At 44.1% G+C, this 13,218-nt stretch overlaps 1 protein-coding gene across 4 annotated transcripts in view; it reads left to right on the top strand.

The window, feature by feature from the left end:
* Positions 1 to 13,218, top strand: part of DOCK8 (dedicator of cytokinesis 8) — a 232,552-nt gene that overhangs the window by 28,993 nt on the left and 190,341 nt on the right. The gene's annotated exons all lie outside the window — the stretch shown is intronic.

The raw sequence follows: 13,218 nt of genomic DNA, 5'->3' as shown, positions 1-13,218 counted from the left end.
GGAGGTTTTCAGCCGGGGCTGAATCGAGCAGGTCTCTAGAACATTGCAAGGCGTCGGGGAGTGGAGGGTGCTGGTCAAGACAGGTCATGAGACGCTCCAGATAGAAAGAGCTGGAACGAGAGCCTGACTGAAACTTCTGTTCCAGGTACCCTTTCTGCCTTCCCCACCCCGCTTCCTAGAAAACTATGCGGGGCATTCACGGATTTTGGACCTCGAAGGCTTCCCTTGTACCGTGCTTGAGATTTGTTCCCCAGTGAAACGTGAAGCGACGAAACCGCACGCAAAAAAGAAAATGATATTCGGTGAAAACTCACCCTTCGGCAGTTGCCCTTAAATATCTTCCCCATTGCTCAGATGCGGACTTGAATCACATTTGGACTCGTTTGCAAGACTGCTTGCCTCTGGAAGGATTAGTGATACTGGAGCCGGGTTCAGAGTCTCACAAACAAGCCACGACCTGTCCCTTTTTTCCCTTGCTAAGCTGCCGGAAAAGGAAAATTCCAGCAGTTTGACCCCTACGGCGGCTTTCTTGTGCCAGTTACTTAAAGCTTTCTTGCCCTCGGTGTCCCAGCTTGTGAAACCAAGGTGATACTGCCTATGTCGTGGGGTTGTTGTGAGGACTAACTAAGTAGGCCAATGAAAACAGTCCCTCCCAGACATTGGGCGCTCGTTGTGAGCTGACGTGGTTAATTGCCGTGAAAGCGACTACAGCAGTCGGCTTTTCTGGGCGACTCTCTCAGGTTACCCTCTGTTGACAGGGGTTGATTTTGAGGATGCATCACACAGTAAGAACACAAGCCTAACTAGCCAGCACCTGGGTCTGCAGGTCCAAGGGCATTTCTTCTCGATGTCTTTTGTTGTTGTTGTTGTTGTTGTTTTTCCCCTTGCCAACATTTACAAACAGCAGGTTTCACGTAAAAAATCCAGGTTTCCAGTAACACGAGTCAGGTACAGCTGCAGGGCAATGTTGGTCTGTCTGGAGCTGAACAGCCCCTCATTATCTCCACATGGATCTGCGATCTTTGGGTTTGCTAAGGTTAGTGCCAGTCCCTGCTACTACTAGACATGGGCCCGGCCGCCATGTAAGGCTGTGCAGGTTGCTCACTGCACAAGGCCCCTAGCTATGAGGCCAAATAAGGGCTGGATTCCTTATAATCTGCAAAAGGCAATCCTGAGAGCCTGACAGATTCGGGACTCAGGGTCTCCTTTTCTTCTTTTCCCTACCTCTCCTTCTGCCAGCCCTGTTGGCAACTTTCCATCCCATGGCTTCTGCTCATTCATAGCTTCTACTGCTTTACAACCTCTACTTACTGCCTCCTGTCTGTGTGTTTCCACGCCTCTGCCCACTCCAGCGTACTAGGCAAGATCAACTAATTTGCCCAAGATCATACAGTTAGTAAGTGATGAAGCCAGATTTGAATCAAGTCTATCCCTTGTTGGAAAACAGTTACTAGGTAAGTTAGCATAAGGACACTGAAGATAATTTCTTTTTTTTTTTTTTTAAGCAGTTATTCATTTTTGAAAGGCAGAGAGAGACAGAGTGCGAATGGGGGAGGGGCGGAGAACGAGGGAGACACAGAATCGGAAGCAGGCTCCAGGCTCAGAGCTGTCAGCACAGAGCCCGACACGGGGCTCAAACGCACAGACTGCGAGATCATGACCTGAGCCGAAGTTGGACGTTCAACCGACTGAGCCACCAAAGCGCCCCAATAATTTCTTATTAGATTTGATTATTTTTCAACGTTTATTTATTTTTGGGACAGAGAGAGACAGAGCATGAACGGGGGAGGGGCAGAGAGAGGGAGACACAGAATCTGAAGCAGGCTCCAGGCTCTGAGCCATCAGCCCAGAGCCTGACGCGGGGCTCGAACTCACGGACCGCGAGATCGTGACCTGGCTGAAGTCGGACACTTAACCGACTGCGCCACCCAGGCGCCCCTAGATTTGATTATTTTTTTTAAAAAATCCTGTATAGATTTCCTTGCATAAATTAGGACAAGCTTTATTGTTAACTTTTATTCATAGCCAACATGCATTTACACTAACTTGTTATTTCCTGGTCTAAGGAAAGTTGACCCTAGGGTGTCCAAAGGCACGGAGTGCTTTATTCTATCCTTGGGACAAGGGTTTGATTCAAAATGGATTTTTCTGGGGCACCTGAGTGGCTCAGTCGGTTAAGCGGCCAACTTCAGCTCAAGTCATGATCTCGAGGTTCATGAGTTCGAGCACCGCATTGGGCTTGCTGCTGTCAGTACAGAAGCCCGCTTTGGATCCGCTGCCCTCCCCCACCCCCCCCCACCAGTCCCCTGCCTGCATGCATATGTGCTCGCTCTCTCTCAAAAGTAAATATTAAAAAAAAGAACTGTTAAAAAAACGCATTTTTCTGAGACTCCCTGTGAAAACCTGGTTTTACCTTGTTCACTCTCCATTTCTCCTAGAAAAGGACCCCCATTCCCACCATTGCTTTTTTGACATTGCCTTCCTCAGCTCCCTAGGCTCCCGTGGGATGGGCTGGACTTCATTTCCTCCGTGTTTCTGTATGAGATTAGCGGAAACAGGTTAAACTGAATAGTGACCTGTCATCATTAGCAGCTTTTGTTTATGTACTATTCTCTCAAGTGACTAATCATTCAACGCAGTGAAACACTTCCTTTATGCTCTAAAGTGGTGGGAATGACAAGCATAGGTCAGAGATTTTTGCCACCTTTATCATAACACAGAGATTTCTACCCATTATGCTTGCTTAACGCAACTCTCTCTAGAAGCAGAAGACCGTAGGGTCCTTTCTTGGACATTGAAAGAACTGCGTTCTCATCTCATCTCCGCCATTTACCTGCAAGGCTTGTTAGCTTTAGAGAGTGGTTCAACCTCACTGGGTGTTTTCTGACTTGTCCCTTTAACGTGCCTGAGCATCATGGACTCGTCTTGCCCATTTCGTAGGCAGTGAGGCTCTGGACAGGGAAGGTGAGCCTTCGTAAGCTTCTAAAATTATGCAAAGCTGGAGACATGTTCACTGACTTCTTGTGGGGATCACCTTGTGCTTGACCAAAAGGGATGCCACAGGAAGAAGTGTGTGCGTGCGTGTGTGTGTGTGTGTGTGTGTGTGTGTGTGTGTGTTGGCTTTGTGCCCCCCAGTGGCCTCTTCCCCATGCGTGATAGCTTCATTTCAGAGATCAGTTTAGGTTTTTCATTTCTAAAATCTCATTCATGTCAATTACCACGTCTTAACTTCGCCTTAGCGTGTTTAGCACACAGTCACCTGGTGCAAAGGCATTGGAACGTCCTCAGGGGTCATAACTCCATAGTCATCCATCGAGGAAAGAGGGTGCGGCCAACATTTTAAATTGGGTTCAAACGCAAGAGACTTTCACAAAACGAAAGGGTCCAAGAACTGTAGGAAGTTGAAGCTGTATGTTAGTCCCTTGCTGGAAGTAAGAGGTAAAGCTGTTTTCCTTGCGTGTTTCATATTTGGGAATCGCACAGGAGAGTGGTTCAAGAGGAACCACGGTGTCAGCAGTAAGATACACTCACCAACCCTGAGTAGGAACATGGGGGGCTGAGATCTCACCAAGATCTCCCTCAGAGATGTAATCCCATTCCGCAATTTGCTATCGATTAAGATTTCTGAGGGGCGCCCGGGTGGCTCAGTCGGTTGGGCCTCCGACTTCAGCTCAGGTCATGATCTCCTGGTTCGTGAGTTCCAGCCCCGCATCCGGCTCTGTGCCGACAGCTCGGAACCTGGAGCTTGCTTCCGACTCTGTGTCTCCCTCTCTCGGCCCCTTCCCCTGCTCATGCTCTGCCTCTCTCTCTTTCTCAAATATAAAATAAAACATTAAAAAAAATTTTTTTAAAGATTTCTGAGCAACATCATCCTTCTAAATTCTATGGACTCTACAGAAAATATGAGGCCAGAATATGAATAATTCCTAACTCTGACTATTTAGTTACTGGCCAGTGTGCTGGCTTAGCTGGTTATGCCATCGGAAGGAGATCCTGGAGCTATTCAGCATTGACAGTGTGGTTCATCCTACTTATGTGAGCAATATTACCTTTCTTTCTTTTAAAATAATGTTTATTTTTGAGAAAGAGAGAAAGCACATGCATGTGGAGGGGAGGTAAGAGCAGAGAGAGAGAGGGAGAGAGAGAATCGCAAGCAGGCTCTGTGCTGTCCACACAGAGCCCAACTCAGGGCTTGAATTCAGGAACCGTGAGATCACGACCTGAGCCAAAATCAAAAATCAGAAGTCAGATGCTTCACCAACCGAGTCACCCAGGCATCTCCGATATTAACTTTCTTTTATGTTTTCCTATAAAATATCTTTTTTTTTAATGTTTATTTGCTTTTGAGAGAGAGCGAGCAAGTACCCACGCAAGCAGGGGAGGGGCAGAGAGAGGGGACAAAGGAACCCAAGCAGGCCCTGCACTGACAGCACAGAGCCCAATGTGGGCCTTGAACTCACGAACCCTGAGATCATGACCTGAGCTGAAGTCAGACACTTAACTGACTGAGACACCCAGGTGCCCCTTCCTATAGATCTTTCTCTGCCATCTTTCCTCCTTTCTCTTTTCTTTTAGCTTTTGTGCCTTGACCTTGTTTCCACAGTGGTGAGGAGGAAACTATTTACTTAGGGTACCCCGGGAACCTTGACCTTCCTGTCTCACAGATAAAGCCTTCCCCCGCTGGGACAAGTGGGAAATTACAAACAGAAGCACTGACACACTCTGCCTCTAGTTCCATCCGAGTGAGCGCAAAGTATGTGTTATCACCTGAGATTTTGAGGTTGGTTTCCCAGTGAGCTAGGTTTCTCGGTCAGATTTTCCAGTCACTCTGAGTTCCTAAGGCAGTTGTGGCCTCCTTCTCGACGTGTGCCTAGGTGGACTGCACCTGAACCCGTGGGGCCGTTAAAATGCAGATTGTCATCGCGTCCAGACCAGTGGATCAGAATCTCTGGAGGTGGGGCCCCAATGTTCACACTGTTTGTTGACCAGCTCCCTCATTTGTTCTCAAGCGTGCCGAAGTTTGAGGCTCCCCCCCCGGAAGGAAAAGGGTTTCAGGACGGAGATTGCAAAGGAAGTGTTCCAAGTTTGGTAAAGTAAGCATGTCGTCACGGAATTCACTTGAATACCAGGAGGTCTCATATTAAGGTTTTCTAAAACAGAGGAGGAAAAGAAACAAACACCGTCTCAAGTATCTAAAAGGGAAGATTGTCATATATGTGCCCAATTAAAAGTTATTTTGCGTGATTTTCTAGAAGTCCACACAGAATGTTGTCAGGCCGTCCTTATCGTTATTTTGAGACTCTTTTGACCGTTTTGATTTTAAGAAGGGTGATAAGGAGGAAATCACCAATGAATAAAGAAAGAAAGAAATTTCTTTATGTACAGTCTTCGCGTTTGCTATAACTCTTGAAAGGTTATATGACTTTATCTTTCACGTGTTCCATTCTCATCATTTTTCAGTATCAGAAATAATATATACCCATTAGTGTAAAGTTTACTATACTTTTACATAATAAATTATTATTTTAATATGGCATATAATATCCTAATAAATATTGCATGAGAAACCTTTTTCCCCCCCAAAATTGGATGAGCTGTTGTTTTTAGCCAGTATTCTAGACTCGAAATACCTTTTTGATCTGGGGCGCCTGGGTGGCTCCTTCTCAAGGCTGAGCATCTGACTTCGGCTCACAGTTTGTGAGTTCGAGCCCCACATTGGGCTGACTGCTGTCAGCCTGTCAGCTAGGAGCCCACTTCGGATCCTCTGCCCCCCTCTCTCCGCCCCTCCCCCACTAATATGGTTTCCCCCAAATAAATACAAATTTTTATTTTATTTTTTTTAAATTTTTTTTAACGTTTATTTATTTTTGAGACAGAGAGAGACAGAGCATGAACAGGGGAGGGGCAGAGAGAGAGGGAGACACAGAATCTGAAACAGGCTCCAGGCTCTGAGCCGTCAGCACAGAGCCCGACGCGGGGCTCGAACTCACGGACCGCGAGATCGTGACCTGAGCTGAAGTCGGACGCTTACCCGACCGAGCCACCCAGGCGCCCCTAAATACATATTTTAAAAAGTACCCTTTTGGGGCGCCTGGGTGGCGCAGTCGGTTAAGCGTCCGACTTCAGCCAGGTCACGATCTCGCAGTCCGTGAGTTCGAGCCCCGTGTCAGGCTCTGGGCTGACGGCTCAGAGCCTGGAGCCTGTTTCTGATTCTGTGTCTCCCTCTCTCTCTGCCCCTCCCCCGTTCATGCTCTGTCTCTCTCTGTCCCAAAAATAAATAAACGTTGAAAAAAAAAATTTAAAAAAAATAAATAAAAAGTACCCTTTTGGTCCCAAAACTTATGCTTCACAATTTCACCAAAGCAAATACCACAGTGTCTGCCATCTCGAATAACTCTTCAGTGCACAGAGTGTATTCTAATTCATCAGGAAGGGATTTAAGGGCTTTTTGCTTCTGCATATATTGCATTAACATGACCAACACTTTAGTAAGGGATGAGCAAAGGAACCTCTTTTTATAACCAGATAGAAATTTTATTAAGGGTGCGGCATCGGGAGTTTTACAGCAAGTAGTGGGTGGAAAATAAGGACGAGGCTCTTTCTGTGTGATGCCAGCAGGAGAGAATATTTACGGAAAAAGATAAAGGACATAGTGGCTTTCTCCAAAATGGCGGCCGAAGACTGGGCATGGCCTCTGGAGAAGGATGAGGGCCGTAGCTGAGCGTGCCCACCCAGGCAAGCAAAGCACGTGGAGAGGAAGACAGGGCTCCTTAGGTCAGACCGGGCTCTGCTTCAGAACTGAGTCCAATCACTGAGTTCTTCTCTGCCTCAGTTCCCTTCTCTGGGGAAAATAGGGATATATGGCTTCTTCCACGGGAGATCTGTTATGAGGACGCGCTCTCTATGGAATGCACTCTATGGAATGTGCATAATCCTTGGAACTGATAAAAACATACACTTTGGAAGCCTCTGGGAGATTTCCTTTAGCCACTGTGAGTGGCTAAATTTGGGAGATGAGGTGGGGTCTGCTTACATTTCCTTTTTGAACAATTTTCCCTCATTTTGGCCATCTCCCGCCCTTCCACGGAGGCACCAAAAGATACTCTTGCCTCGCTTACCTACGGTCGTGAAACACAGGGACAGTAAGCCGAAAGCTCGCTCGGTAGGGTGATGCCTGACGCAAAATAAGGAAGCTTGGTACAAAATACAGAAGTGCAGACATCAGTGCACATTTGAATAGAAGCTTCTCTTCAGGGCAGAGACCTTTGCTTCCCCTCACTGTAGAACCCTGGAAAGGTGGTTGCTCAATAAACGTTTGTTGAAAGAGTAAATAAAGGTCAGACTTCTGGGCGTTTGTCTGACCTTTCCTTTCTATTCTTCCTAACCAAGAGATTCTCTTCATTCTACAACTTTCCTGGTCTGTTCTTTCTCCAAAACATTCCCCCTGGTGGGCCTCCGTCCTGCCCCTCCCCCACTAAAGAGCTTTTTTTTTTTTTTCCCCCTAAAGTACACAATAGTCATTAACAGCTTAATAACTTAGGAAGAATGTAGTTTCTCTGGTTTAAGAAGCATTGTTTCCATCCTCCAGTCTACAAAATTTTTTGAGAAGGGCGCCTGGGTGGCTCAGTCGGGTAAGCATCAGACTTTGGCTCAGGTCATGATCTCGTGGTTCATGAGTTCGAGCCCCGCCTCGGGCTCTGGGCGGACCCCTGAGAGCCTGGAGCCTGCTTTGGATTCTGTGTCTCCCTCGCTCTCTGCCCCTCCCCCACTCACACTCTGTCTCTCTCTCTCTCTCAAAAATAAATAAATATTAAAAACATCATAAAATAAATTTTGAGGGAAAATGGAGATGGTTTGGGGCTGGGGGATTTGGTTATTTTGAGGTGCACGTATTTGTATAAAGTTGCGTATTTTGGTTAAATCTGAGTAGGAATTATAACCATCATTAAGCGAATGTCTGCTAGAATCTTGATTTTCAAATTAACTGGCGAGACAGGGTAATTTAGGCTAAGGGAGGGTGGTCAGATGGCCAAGTCCAAAGTCAGAGGGAGAGTGAATGGAAGGCAAGGGCAGGCTGACAGGTCGGGTTGGAATTTGTGGGCTCACAACAGACCAGTGGTTCCCAGGCTTGGGAGTGCATCAGAATCCGTTGGAGAGCTTGCTAAAATACAGGTGGCTGGCCCCCCCACACCAGAGTTTAGGGTTCAGTCGGTCTGGGGTGGGGCCCAAGAATTTGCTTTTCGAACAGATTTCCAGGGGCTGTTGACGTCGCTGGTCCGGGGACCACACTTTGAGAACCGTTGCGATACAGGGAGGGCATGAGGATACAAGCAATCTTACTGGCCTTCCACTTAGTACATTCGTCCACCACAAGCTCAGGCTGGGTTCAAGGGCAAACAAAAACGTTCTCCCAGTTGCCTCAGTAAATTCCACAATTTGAGGAAGGAAACTCCCCCGAAAAAGAGTGGGTTAAAATCATTCAGTTAAACCTTACACTACAAGGCATTTTTGGACTTCGTAGCTGCAGTCACCTTGGGTAGCAGAGGCCAGAAGTTTCTTAGGGTCTTACTGAAGGCACCTCCCTGAGACACAGACATGCCGTTAATTCACAGTCTTGGCCAGAATATTTGAGAACAAATAGCCCCATAATACAGCTTTGGATGAAAAAAAAAAGGCATGGATGGCCTCTAAACGGCCAAGGAGCTGGTCATGCCCAGGACAAATAATTTAGAAAAATCACAAATCAGAGTGGAGAAACGAGGTGCTTTTAAATAAGAGCACCCAACAATGTTTGTTGACTTTAATGGAGTCCAGGTGGGTCAGGAAGTGGGTGCAAGGGCGCAAAGTATGCTGGGAACACAGTTTTATTTAGAAATTCCAGGAGACTGAAAAACAAACAGAAAATAATAAAAGAGCCCTCAAGAGACTCTTACGGTGTTCAGGCTCACTCCTGTGTCTCAGCAAAAGAATTTACATTATTCAGAAAGCTGACAGCATGTAGGTTAAAAATGTGTGTGTGTTTATGTACGTGGGTGCACACAATTTCTGCCATAAAATTAAGACAGCCACAACACAAACCATATGAGAAAAGGAAAGAGAATAGAAAGAAAAGACTCTTTTCTTGTCTCTCTGACCTAAGTGCAAATAGTATTTCCTGCTAGTGGTTTTCCTTCTATGTATTTTTAAATAGTGTGTGTAGATTTAAATACATTTTTTTTTAAAAGCTTATATCACCATAGTGACTAAGAGCACTGTTCCTGGAGTCAGATAGCCTTGGTTTCAAATCCTGACTGCAGACATTTCCTGCCCTGAGTTTTGTATTTGTTGGATGGGGGAAGACAAACTCAGTTCAGGGCATTGCTGTGGGCATTCAGTGGAAGGGTTCACATCCAGTGGTCCCCACAGGCCCAGGCCCAGTGCAAGCACTCGAGACCTATTGGCATAATTTTCTGTTCTCGCTAAAATGCTGTGTTCACCTCCCCCAGTCCCAATCATCGGGACGTTGTTCTCAACATCTAGAAGTATGCCTATTTGTGTTTCGTGAGTCTGGCAAAATTTCATTCCATAAATGCTTCCGTGGTTCAGACACCGCTTTGAAGAAGCTCTTTTTTGCCCAGCCTGTTGAGAGCCCTCATGACTTGGGTTTTCCTCGGAAATTAGATTCCTCAAAGCCAAAACACACAGACGAGTGTTGGGCTTGGAGAATTTGGTTCATTTGCTCTTTAGTAAGGCTGCGTGGCTTTCCTCCAAGACCGCAGGTTCTGTGACCGCCATTGCGGGCAGCACTGATGGCCATCTACGTGATGGGTTGCTAGGGAGGCAGGTGAGAAACCATGGGCGGAGAGATGTTGCTCTCTTCCCACTGCTGGAAGGACAACCATAAACTCAACGTTGGCCAAGTTTACACCTGCAACCTGGACCTCTCATTTCTGCTCCAGGCCTGTTTATGCCTAAACCAAATCTTCAGGCTAACAGAAGGTAACCACGCTGTCCTGAGCTGTAGAGTTGCCCTGTAAATGAAGGGCTTAATTTTGTTAGATAGCAGCTCCCAGCCACAAAGAGAAGAAAAGAGCTCCTCAGTGAAGACTCATGGGATAATTACACATACAATAAGCAAAACAGCTCCTTGAATTTGATGAAACCATGTTGTACCTCCCCTTATGTTGCTAGTTAAAGTGTTGATTGCTAAAACACTGTGAAAACAAATACACAAACCCTTTGACGGAGGAATTCCACTTCCAGGGCTTTATTCCACAGGTATATTTATAAATGTGTGAGTTAGCACGTGTGAAATTTACTGAACATTATTTGTGCTGGCAAAAAGTTGGAAACAACACGGGAGGGTAAACTGGTGAAGCCACTCTGGGAAACGGTGCGGGGATTTTTCAAAAAAAAAAATTGTTTTTTTAAAGGTTTTGCCATTGGCAAGAACATAGATGGATCTTGAGGGCATTGTACTAAGTGAAAGACAAATACAAAGGACAGCCAAATACTATATGATCTCACTTATCTGTAGAGTCTAAAACAGAACAAAAATTGAGTTCACAGATACGGAGAACAGATTGGCGGTTGCCAGAGGTGGTGAGCGGGAATGGGCCAAATGGGTGAAGGGGGTCAATAGATACAAAATTCCAATTACAAAATAAGGAAGTCATGGGGATGTAACGTATAGCATGGCGATTATAGTTAGTAATACTCTTGCATATTTGAAAGTTGCTGAGAGAGTAGATCTCAAAAGTTCTCGTCATAAAAAAACCTCTAACTATGTATGGTGACAGGTTAACTAGGCTTATTGGGTGATCATTTTGCATATTGAATCATTATGTTTTATGCCTGAGGCAAATATAATTTTATATGTCAGTTATACCTCAATTTAAAAAATTGGAAATAACAAAAATATGTAAAAGAGATTAGTTATAAGAAAATGCGCATCTATACAGTAGAATATATACACAGCCATAAAAAAAAGACTGAAGGAATTCTTATATACTTACGAGGTGAAAAGAGCAAAATACAGATCACCAGTGAATGGCTAAACAGATTGTGGTATATCCGTGTAATGTAATACTCCCTTGAAAAAAAGGAATGACTATTGGTACGTACTACAGTATAGATGAATATCAAATATTATGTTCCCATCTGTGTACAGTATTGAGGGAAAGAATATATACATATATTTGCATGTATACTGTATATACGCAGAAATATGCACAAAAAACTATTATGTGGGTTGTCTATGGGGAGGGAACTTGCATGACTGGCAGACAGAAATAGGAAGGGGACATGTTGTAGTGTTCTTTTTTATACTTTTTATATTTAAAAATACAAAAAAATATTACATACTGAAAATAAAAATAGTTTATAACCATATATAACATATTATATATATCATGTATATAACGTATATAACATATTATATATAATTTTTCTCTCTATTCCTTTTTGGTTTGTAACTAGTTTTTTAAAATCCATTTATTCAGCCTATGTGTGTGAACATAAAGAAGATGTTTAATACTATTCCATTTGCAAAAATAAACAAATATTTAGAAAGCTAGTATGTTTTTGTTGAGTTCCAGTTTAATTCTACTGTGGCGTCAGACCTCCTGCTCTATATGATTTCTGAACTTTGAAATTTGTTAACACTTGCTTTGTGGTGGTCCAGTATATTGTCACTTTTGGTAAATGGCACAAGAAGAATGTATACTGTGTCATTAGGTGTAGATTTTCTATATAAGTCAGATCAAGTTGTTTATCATGTTCAGATCCTGTCTATCTCTGATTTCTTAATCTACGTGTACTATCACTTACTAAAAGAGGTACGCTAAAATCTTTCACCGTAATTGTGAATTTGATATTTCTCCTCTTCTGCAGTTCTTGCTTTATATGTTTTGAGCCCTTATTACTTGGTGCATACACATTGCTGTATCTTTCTGAAGAATTGACCTTTGATCATTTAGGAAATGTCCTTTCTATCTTTTGTCATACTTCTTGCTTTAAAGTCCTTTTTGCCAGGGGCATCTGGGTGGCTCAGTTGTTTAAGTGCCCTACTCTTGATTTTGGCTCAGGTCATGAACTCACAGTTAGTGAGATCAAGCCCCAGGTGGGGCTCTGAGCTGACAGCACATAGCCTGCTTGGGATTCTATCTTTCCCTCTCTCTCTGCCCCTCCCCTGCTCATGCTCTCTGTCTGTCTGCCTCTCTTTCAAAAATAAATAAACATTAAAAAAAAATCAAAATAAATAAGTCCTTTTTGCCTAGTATTACTATGGCTATACCAGCCTTCTTTTGGCTGTTTTTTGCCTAATTTTTTGCCACCACTTTGTAAGCAGTTTACCTAGGCATTTACCCAAGACAGATAAAAGGATATGTCCATATAAAGGCTTGCACATGACTGTTAATAACAGCTTTACTTGTAATAGCCCCAAACTGGAAATAACTCAGATGTCCATTAACAGGTGAATGGATAAGCAAATGGTGTATATCCATGCAACGGAATATTCTTCTATGATAAAAGGAAATGAACTATTGATACATGCTACAACATGGACAGATCTCAAAATAATTGTGCTGGTGAAAGAAGCCAGAAAAAAAAGAGATATGTTGTACAATTACATTTATATAAAGTTCTGGAAAATGCAAACTGATCTACAATGACAGAAAGCAAAACAGTGGTTCCCAGGGGAGAAGGGTCAGGGGAAGGGGGAGATAAGAAGGGGCAGGAGAGGGGCGCCTGGGTGGCGCAGTCAGTTAAGCGACCGACTTCAGCCAGGTCACGATCTCACGGTCCGTGAGTTCGAGCCCCGCATCGGGCTCTGGGCTGATGGCTCAGAGCCTGGAGCCTGTTTCCAATTCTGTGTCTCCCTCTCTCTCTGCCCCTCCCCCGTTCATGCTCTGTCTCTCTCTGTCCCCAAAATAAATAAACGTTGAAAAAAAAAAAAAAAAAAGAAGGGGCAGGAGAAAGCTCTTTGACTGCAGTGATGGTTTCATCAGTGTACATATACATGTATCAAACTTTTAAATTGTCCACTTTAAATATGTGCAGTATATTGCATGTCAATTATACCTCAATAAATCTGTTAAAAAAGTAAAGTATGTAAGTATGTCTGTCGTAAGCAGCATGTAGTTATGTAATCTGATGACCTCTGTTATCATCGGTGAATTTATTCTAATTATATTTAATGTAATCACTGATGGATTTGTTTGTTTTTTCCTTGACCCC

The sequence above is a fragment of the Prionailurus bengalensis genome, chromosome D4, assembly GCF_016509475.1.
Source record: "Prionailurus bengalensis isolate Pbe53 chromosome D4, Fcat_Pben_1.1_paternal_pri, whole genome shotgun sequence".
Lineage (NCBI taxonomy): Eukaryota > Metazoa > Chordata > Mammalia > Carnivora > Felidae > Prionailurus > Prionailurus bengalensis.
The sequence above is the reverse complement of the archived record's forward strand: the minus strand, read 5'-3'. Positions and strand labels throughout refer to the sequence as shown.